This window comes from Micromys minutus (assembly GCF_963924665.1).
Source record: "Micromys minutus genome assembly, chromosome: 5".
Classification (NCBI taxonomy): domain Eukaryota; kingdom Metazoa; phylum Chordata; class Mammalia; order Rodentia; family Muridae; genus Micromys; species Micromys minutus.
In genome coordinates this window covers 84,976,766-84,986,015 of record NC_137974.1, presented here as the reverse complement: position 1 = coordinate 84,986,015, position 9,250 = coordinate 84,976,766, and the positions used below count along the sequence as shown (strand labels likewise).

Here is a 9,250-nt window from a genome sequence, read left to right as displayed (position 1 = left end):
CTAGTTTGTACATATGCCTCCAAGGCAATTATTATCATTAATATTATTAATATTGTTGCCTTTATTTTTATAGATGGGGAAACTGAGAATCAGAAATGTCAATGGCATGTGTCTTAGTCTTCTACTGATAGGAAGACACACCATGTTCATTAAATGAAATTCATATAAAGGAAAGATTCAATTTTGGCTTGCTTAGAGTTTCAGAGGTTTAGCTCATTATCGTGACAGGGAGTATGTGGGCACATTGCTGGAGAAGTAGCTGAAGAATCTACATCCAGATTTGCAGGCTGCAGGAAGAAAGACTCTGGGGCTTGGAATGTGTTTTTGGAAACCTCAGAGCCCACCTCCAGGGACATACTTCCTCCAACAAGGCCACACCTCCTCGTCTTTTAAATAGTACCACTCCCTGTTGACTAAGTGTTCACATCTATGAACATATTGGGGGGGTCATTCTTGTTCACAACAGGGGAGGCTAGGATCCCTAATCTCCATAAGTGCAAAAGAGTGTTAAGAAGTCTGATTGAAACCTTGTACGACTCTTGAGCTCCGGATAGCTTTTGCACATAGGTGATCCCACAGACAACCTTCTCTGTTTGGCATCCATCATGAATAAATCCACTTACCTAAACCCAGAATCAGCTGTAAGTGACAGGGACTGCCCCTTCCTGAAAATCAGTCTTATTTCTGCCCCAGCAGTGCCTTGGTGTCCCTTTTTATTAACTTAATGATGTTCCACAAAAGATGGCAATGCCTACTCTGAGAGATTTTCAAGAGAAATCTTGAAATGGCTGATCCAACAAAGCCATCAAATATAACTGTAACTTTCCAAGGTGTTTGAGGGACAAGAGTTAGTTTCCAAATGTTCCACTATCTCCCTGTAAGTCTGTGTTTCTCTAAACAGCTTAAAAAAAAAACCCAAACATTTTTTTTAAAGTTAGGAAATAAAATGTTTTTTAAACAAAGGGTGGAAGTCTACTAACCAGACTGCTTCCTGTTGAGTCAGAACCAGAATTAATTACCTCAACCACTCTCCTAAGCTGCTCCTTGTAAGTTGCCCATGCTTCCATTGCCCGTGCTCCTCTAAAAATCCCTAATTAAGTTCATCGGTCCTCCAAGTTACATGCAGCGAGTGCTTCTTCCCTGTGACAGCAGTGCCTTATCTGTGATGAATATCCGTTTATCTCCCTAGAAACATTTCACACAACATACGGAATGTTCAGAGCATTGCTTTTTCAAAAGCTACAATGATACAGGTTCCAAAGTGTTGAAGGATTTGGCAAGGAAGTGTGAGCCTGGATAAAGACTAGTGGGGAAAAGACGATTACCAGACACCTAAGAATGCCCGACTCTGCTTCTCTTTTTGCCTCTCTTCCTCCATCTCTTCATCAGCAAACACTGGTTGAGAACTCACTGCCACATTTGATGGGTTCCACTAAAGGTAGCTAACAACAAACAACAGGCTCAACCTGATCCCAGGAAGCCACCAGGTAGGAAAGCAAGTCATACCTAGATGAGCAGAATGGGAGCAACCCATGGTCCGCAGCAAGCTGAAGAAGATGCCTCCCAGGCATGTCATCTGATGTGACCTATAAGAAGGTTCCTTGGTTGCCATGGAGACAAAGTTGATGGGTGAGAGTGTACAGAATGCAGAACCCTGGGAACTTCAAGTCGACCATTTGCTAGCTGTGACCACAGCAGTCATTTTCTTGGTGTCCTATTGGAAACTAGCAGATACTTAACAAAAGGACTTTTTAAAATCTATGTACACCTTCTGAAAGCAAACTGCAGCAGACATTTTTCTGGTAGGAAATAGGATGTGTGTGTTGGGAAGGAAGAAAAGGCCCGTGGGATAGTAAAATCAGAAATAGATTGTTGGCTTAGATTATTATTATTATTTTTTTACTTTACATTTCTTTTTAATAAAACAAACTGTGCCACAGCTCCAATATAAGGCCCACACATCAGTCTTTGTGCAGGGGAACAGTCTCCTCCCTTATGCTCTCTTTGGTCACGATGTGGATTCTGAGGGCATCTCCAGTAAACACATCCCTCTCAGCTGCAGAAATGAAGACATCTCACATTCTGCATATTTTTTAAACCAACCTGGTTGTCAAGCAGAGGCTATAGCATGGCACTTGCTGATAGAGTCTCTGTGGGAAGAGCTCACTGGGTCAGAGCTGGACACAGCTTCCTTTCCTCCCTCATCAAGTCCTCCAATGATGTAAACGTAGTAAGGGAAGACCCGCCATGAGTTCAGCATGGTAGACAGCACCCGTTGTCATGGCCTTGTTATTGGAATGCTTGTACATCTTTAATCTTACTTCAATAATCCTTGCCAAAGCAAGACAAACTCCATGAAAGCCACTGCAACCAATTACTGTTTTGTCTGTTAGTTTGTAACTTTTGGGGCTATCTCAGGTATGAATTGAAAATCCTTCACTCAACAAAGTGTCTGAAGCAACAATAGAAAATTCTTCTCCAGCAATTGCCCATACAGTACCTCCGTTGAAGGTATACGGTGAGAAACGCAGCTGCATTGGACCAGCAGAGCCATGAGGCCCCATTTCCAGCTCTGGGTCCCCCAGTCCTGGTCCCCATAAGTAGAAAGCATTGCGCCTAACTCCTGCTGTCTCACGGAAAAATGGCCAGCTTAGATTTTTCAAAACCTACTTTAATAAGGGTTCTTAAATACTTTAACAAAGTCCTACTTCAGAAGATGAGCAAAGTTTATTTTCTAGAGGTTGTTCCTTAGCACTCAGATCTCAGCCATTGATCTGTCTTGAGCCCACAAGACTATCTTTGTCTACCAGGATGCCTCACGGAAGCCAGACCTAGCCACGCTCACAGTACAGCCCACCACAGCTCAGGAGCCTTTAAGAACAGCATCTGATTCTTAAAGTGTTATTACTTTTAACCATTCATAAAATATTTGAAATACCCAAAACGATAAAAGGGTCTTCTTGTGCTTTGGGGATGGGCTTTTTGTGATTTGCATTTCTTCTCTCTGTCATATTTCTTCACCTTTTGTTTTTAAATAATTACAAACTCATAGCAAGTTAGAAACACAGTTCAGAGATATCCTGAGCATCCCTCCCCTTGTTTTTCCAGTTTTCTAGATGAATCTGGGCAGCATCGGATTCAAAAGACTGAAGTCAGTAGCGTTCTGTGCACTTAGCTATAGCTACTGGTGTGTGTGTGTGTGTGTGTGTGTGTGTGTGTGTGTGTGTGTGTGTGTATTCATGTATGCACACGTATGTGCACATGCATGCCTGTCAATGTGTCTGATGTGTGTGTATAGTTCTACATAATTATACCACATATGAAAATTTGTGTTCTCAAATTTCAAAAAGTTATAATAAAAGTGTATATTTTCCAGTAATGAAGAAAACATTACTTTCTCCCAGAAAAATACTAAGTGTGTACATTGCTAGGCACAAAATATACATTGTTAAATTACTTATGATAGAAATTTGTAGGTCACTGGAGTGGCTTACTAGAAGTAATTAAAGGCAATTAGCTGGAATAAATCTGCTCAATGATGATTGTGCAACTCTACATCGAATTTAGGAGAAAGAAGAAGACAGATAAAACGCAAGACACTTGAGATGGGCAAAGTGAAAGCCGAGCTAGAAATAAAACTGTGTGCTGGGCTCTGGAGGAACCAGATGAAAACCGTCCTCCTGTTACTTCTGTGAACTCCAAGAGTCTGCCATAAAGACCAGCCTTCCGGATTTTAGCGTGTGCCACTTGGTGATCTTTATTAAAGCACCCGTTCTGTTTCCCTGTGAGAAAAGGTACCTGACTGTGGTGATGTCACTGCCGCAATGCTACAAGCTTTTGGGAGACCACAGTGAACATCTTCAATGAAAACTTCCCGCAGATACCAGAGCTTACCCTAAGTGGGGCTAAAACCCTTCTCTTCACCGATTCTACGTGAGTTTTCCGAGTGAAGACAATGGGGTGGGGGTTAATCTCGACTCGAACACCGAGCTTATTTTTATTGTTCAGAGTTATCTGACTGGGCGAAGATGTCACACAGGTCTAGTCGCCTTCCATCCTAACAGAAGCCTTGCTGGCTTACAGCTTTGTCATATCGGAGATCTGCCCTTGCGCTGAGCCACCTAAAGGATGGGAGGACACAGCTCCCCGGTGCTCCTCAGACATAGACTTCTGTGCTCATCCACCCCCTGCAGGTTGAAGCCTCAGTTTAACTCTACTTAGCTCTTTCTTGGCAGTCCAAACTGTGAGGCTCTTTAGTCTTCTGTTTTTCAGCAGGGGCTGTATTTGTTCTAGCTTTGCCAATTGGATGACGGCACAAACCTTCCTACTTATAGGCAAGATGTCTTCCTTATGAGCAAATCAAACAGTAGGTCACAGCTTTCAGTCTGCTTGTAAGTTATATATATATATATATATATATATATATATATATATATATATATATATATATACATATATGTATATATATATAACTTACAATACATATATGTATTGTATTACAATATGTATATATATAAAACAATACAATATATATATATATATATATATATATATATATATATATATGTAGTTTATATATAAATTCCTGCCTGCATGCTTGTGTGGCCAGCACATTAACTGCTGAGCCATCTTCTTAACCTGACCATATAAATTTTAAGTGAAAAACAACAAAGTCCTTCTCCTGTTTACTAACGATAAATGTATTTGACTACAGCCTCCCTGGCCCCATGAAAACCATGTGCGTCTCTTGTGTGTGTGGTAGAGGTAAAGGTACACTTGCCTTTGTGTGGATAAGTAGAAGCCAGTGTGGACTCCAGGCCCTTCCCTCTTTATTCTCCACTTGATTCTTTGATGCAGGGTCTCTTAGTGAACCTGGAGCTTGTCATTATGGCTAGACCATCTGACTAACAAGGCCTACGCCTTCTTCCCCAGAACTCCGTTAGAGACACACACTGCCACACCTGGCTTTTATGTGGGCTCTGGGGATCCGAACTCAAGTTCCTCATGTTTGCACAGCAAGTACCTTACCTGAAAACTCTGTAACCAAGCATGACTATGTTTTTAAAGATTTATTTATTTTATGTATATGTGTACACACACACACACACACACACACACACACACATACACATTGTCTTTGATCATACCAGAAGGGCATCAGATCCCATTACAGATAGTACTGGGAATTGAACTCAGGATCTCTGGAAGAACAGCTAGGGCTCCTACCTGCTGAACTGTCTCTCCAGCCCACGTGTCTATTTTTTTTTTTAATGAAAATGTCACACTAAAAGATACTTTTGTAATATATTTTTCAAAAATGGACCTGCAGAATCACTGGGGGAGGACAAATAGTATCAATTCCATGTCATTGAAACTGATTCATCCATGATAACATTTCATGATGGTCTTTGTCAGCTATAAAGACTCATGGGGCTTAGTCCAGCGTCTACGCAGCCCTCCGTGGTGGCATACTTTCTGTCTTAAATGTCTCCTACATGCCTGAAATGCTATTGGAAGGTGGCAGAGCCTCTAAAAGTTGGGATCTTTTAAGATGTCTTAGGTCAGCAAAGTTGTGACCTTGAAATCCCCTTGAAACACAGGCCTCTTGCGTTCTGTGCTTTCTGATTGTAACGAGGTCAGCAGTTATGCTTCGCCACGTGCACACTCTCCTCATACACGCCACGTGCACACTCTCCTCATACACGCTGCCTTTCCACCGTCTCAACAGAGTCAATATCAGCATGGGAGAAAACTTCCAAGACCATGAGTCAGTCTTCCCGCCACGTAAGCCCATTAAGTTACTTTCTTACAACAATAGAAAGTTGGCTGACACACTGGTAGTAGTGGCTAATTCTAGTTGTCAATACACCTCAGAAGAGGGACCCTCAAGTGAGGACTTGTCCCCAGATTGATAGTATGTCTGTGGGTCCTTTACTGATTGCTAATTGAAGTGGAAGGGAACAACCTGTGGGTAAATAGGTCTGGGTTGTAAGAAACATAGCTGAACACAAGTCTTGAGAGCCTGTGGGTAAGCAGAATCCCTCCATGGTCTCTGTTTCAGTTCCTGTCCCCAGGTTCCTGCCTAGAGCTCCTGCCCTGACTTCACTTCATAATGGAATGTCACCTGTAAGCTGAAAGCCTTTCCTCTCCAAGTCACAGGGTTCATCAGCAACAGAGAGCAAACCAATACAATAATAAAAATGTGTTCACAGTTTCAGTTGTTGAACAAACACACCTGCATGAAACAGACTCTTAGAGCACAAGGGAGTACTAATTCCTAAATGTGTTGGATGAGATGGATTATGGAGGGACCCTCCACTAAAACGTAGTTGCAGAGATCAATAAAGCTTTTTCTATTGAGTCTAAGAACATGACACTGATCAGAAGTGTATCAAAACTACTCTAACAACTGGTGGACACACAGAACAGCGTGGTCTTTTCTGTAGTTACCCTGTTAGCATGGAGGTCAGTCCTCAGAGACACAGGAAAGAAGCTAGCTGCACTCCTGCATCAAGGACAGACTCCCAGAAGTGCACAGTGGACCAAGAAGTTCTTTGGCCATAGGAAGGAGCTTGGAATAAGTCTAGAAGCCTGGCTAGCATCATTTCTGAGTCTGGATGGATGTGTTTACTCAGGGACTTTTTTCTCTGCTCTGCCATGCGTGTTTAGAAGTCTACTGGTTTAGGACTGAGAGCCAAGAGGGCGGAAGGCAAGTCTGTCTTTGTAGCCCACATAATCTGACCAGGGGCTCTCGTAAAAAAGACAAAGGGTCCCATTCTCTCCCATTATTTTATTGTTTTAGAGTTCAAATCCAACCATCCAGCTGAGCCAGGCTGACCTAGGAGGAAAAGTTCCAATCCACAAGGCTTGCTTTTCTGCCACCTGGTAAGCACTGGACCATTCGGCACTTTAATGCACAGCACTCAAGATGAAAGAACTCGGGCTTTCAAGTTTCAGTCAGACCCTACGACATGATGGCCATCTGCCCTCCATTAGCCGGTGCTCCTCAGAAGTGCATAGCACACTGAGAAGAAAAGGACGGACCCTTCCATTTGTTAGAGAGATCTCTAGCATCTTTGGAACTGGTTGAAATGAGTGGGTGGTGCACAGAGAAATGGAGGTCAGCAAAGGGTCTAAGTCATCAGCAGCTGTCAATGAGAAAAACTGAAGCAGCTCCGTTGCTCTACAGTATCCTCAGCTAGTGACAGTGGGGACAGGAGAGCCAAACAGACCCTGGAACTGAGGCCAGCTCAGTCTGCACACCAGCTGTGTGGCTAGAGGCAAGGAGCCCACACCCGAGCCTGTTCTCCCAACTTGAACAAGGCTAAAAAGTGATGCCGAGGTGAGTTGTATGAAGAGATGATGCATAACTAGTGGGCCGATGTAAAACTTTGGCAGGTAGCAAGTGATTCATAAACTATCTGTAGACGTAACATTCCTTTGAGCTTTTATTTATCCAGAAAACGGGAATGAGCAAGGGCCCCTCCTGGCATCGGGGATGAAGGAGACTTACACGGCAATGAATGAGGCTGAGGCTGGTCTTCCTCCTGCAGTGTCCACTCCAGTGACTGAAGGCAGAAAACCAGGAGCTGAATACATAACTTCTAAATACATCAACAGAGGCTAGTGCAGAACTCTGTGAGGGGACATGCAGGATTTGACCCTTTTCACAGAGGGCCAGGGGAATTTCTCTGAGAAGAGTGTTTGATCTGAGCCATAAAGACAAGAGCAGGCAAACCAAGTGGAATAGAGGGCGGAGGGGATCCAATGGACAGAGAGGCCAGGCAGCAGGATCATGGGGAAAAGGATGGGCAGGAAGCAGGATAAAGGGTAGGCAGGGTTCAAATGAGGGGAGATGGTGAGGGGAGTAAGGGGTGCTGTCAGGAAATTTGATTCTGAAAGCCAGGGGAAGTCAGGACAGGAACTCAAGACAAGGAGGAACCTGGAGGCAGAGGCCATGAAAGGTGCTGGCTTGCGGGGCCTGTTTTCTTAGAGAACCCAGGACCACTTACCCGAGGATGACACCACTCACGATCGGCTGGGCCCACTCACCAGTCACTAATTAAGAAAATGTCCTATGGCTGGATTTTATGGAGACATTTTCTCAATCGAGGTTCACTTCTTTCAGATAACTCTAGCTCGTATCACGCTGACATAAGACTAGTTATGGCAGGCATGAAATATTACTTGTAATCCAGTAGCTTCATCGTAGATAGTGTTTGGGGCAGGAGCCGTGGAAGGATGGTTGGGAAAGAAATCAGTGAGGAGACTGTGAATCTCTCTTGGGAGCTTGGGTGGTGGTAGGATGGAGGAAGCAACAGGTAGAGAAAATTCTGATGGAAGAAAAGCCCGAAGTGAGGGAAGGAGATAGGAAGGAGTTGGGAGTGTAGGGAGTGTGCTGTCTGCAGTATGAAAGGTAGTCAGGTCTGGCGTGATGGCGGAAGCATATGTGCAGACGTCAAGCAGGAAGCTGGAGATGGGAGGCGACATTTCAGGGAAGAGACAGTCCAGACTAAAGACAAACTGGGAATTACAGTGTAGGTGTCACAGAAAGTCTAGGACACTAGATAATGTCTCAGGGAAGGAGGATAGAATAATAAGGCTTATGCTGAGCATCGCCAACATTTAGACCCTCCAAGGAGGGGAAATGGCAGTGGTTTTTACATACACACACACACACACACACACACCACCACCACCACCACCACCACATTACACACATACTACACACACACCACACACACACACCACACATACACCACATACATACCACGCACACACCACACACTACACACATACCACACACACACCACAAACACCAACCACAATACACACTAACACACCACAAACATCACACCCCACACACCACACACATACCACACCACACCACACCACACCATACCACACACACACACACACACACACACACACTACCACCACCACCACCACACTACACACATACTACACACACACCACACACACACCACACACACACCACACACATACCACAAACACCAACCACAACACACACTAACACACCACAAACATCACACCCCATACACCACACACATACCACACCACACCATACCACACACACACACACACACACACACACACACCAGAGAGAGAGAGAGAGAGAGAGAGAGAGAGAGAGAGAGACAGAGAGAGACAGAGAGAGACAGAGAGAGACAGAGAGAGACAGAGTGCTCAGGAGTGCTGTAGCAATTGGTAAATCTGAGTTTTCAGTCAT

At 44.0% G+C, this 9,250-nt stretch overlaps 1 pseudogene across 1 annotated transcript in view; it reads right to left on the bottom strand.

Annotated features, from left to right (window-relative positions):
- Positions 1-1,961: 1,961 nt before the first annotated feature.
- The window catches only part of LOC308421214 (proteasome subunit beta type-1-like), a 56,104-nt pseudogene continuing 48,815 nt past the window's right edge, over positions 1,962-9,250 (bottom strand). The window contains exon 2 of the transcript in view: positions 1,962-2,666. The product of the transcript in view is annotated as a proteasome subunit beta type-1-like (transcript). The remainder of the gene's footprint in view (positions 2,667-9,250) is intronic.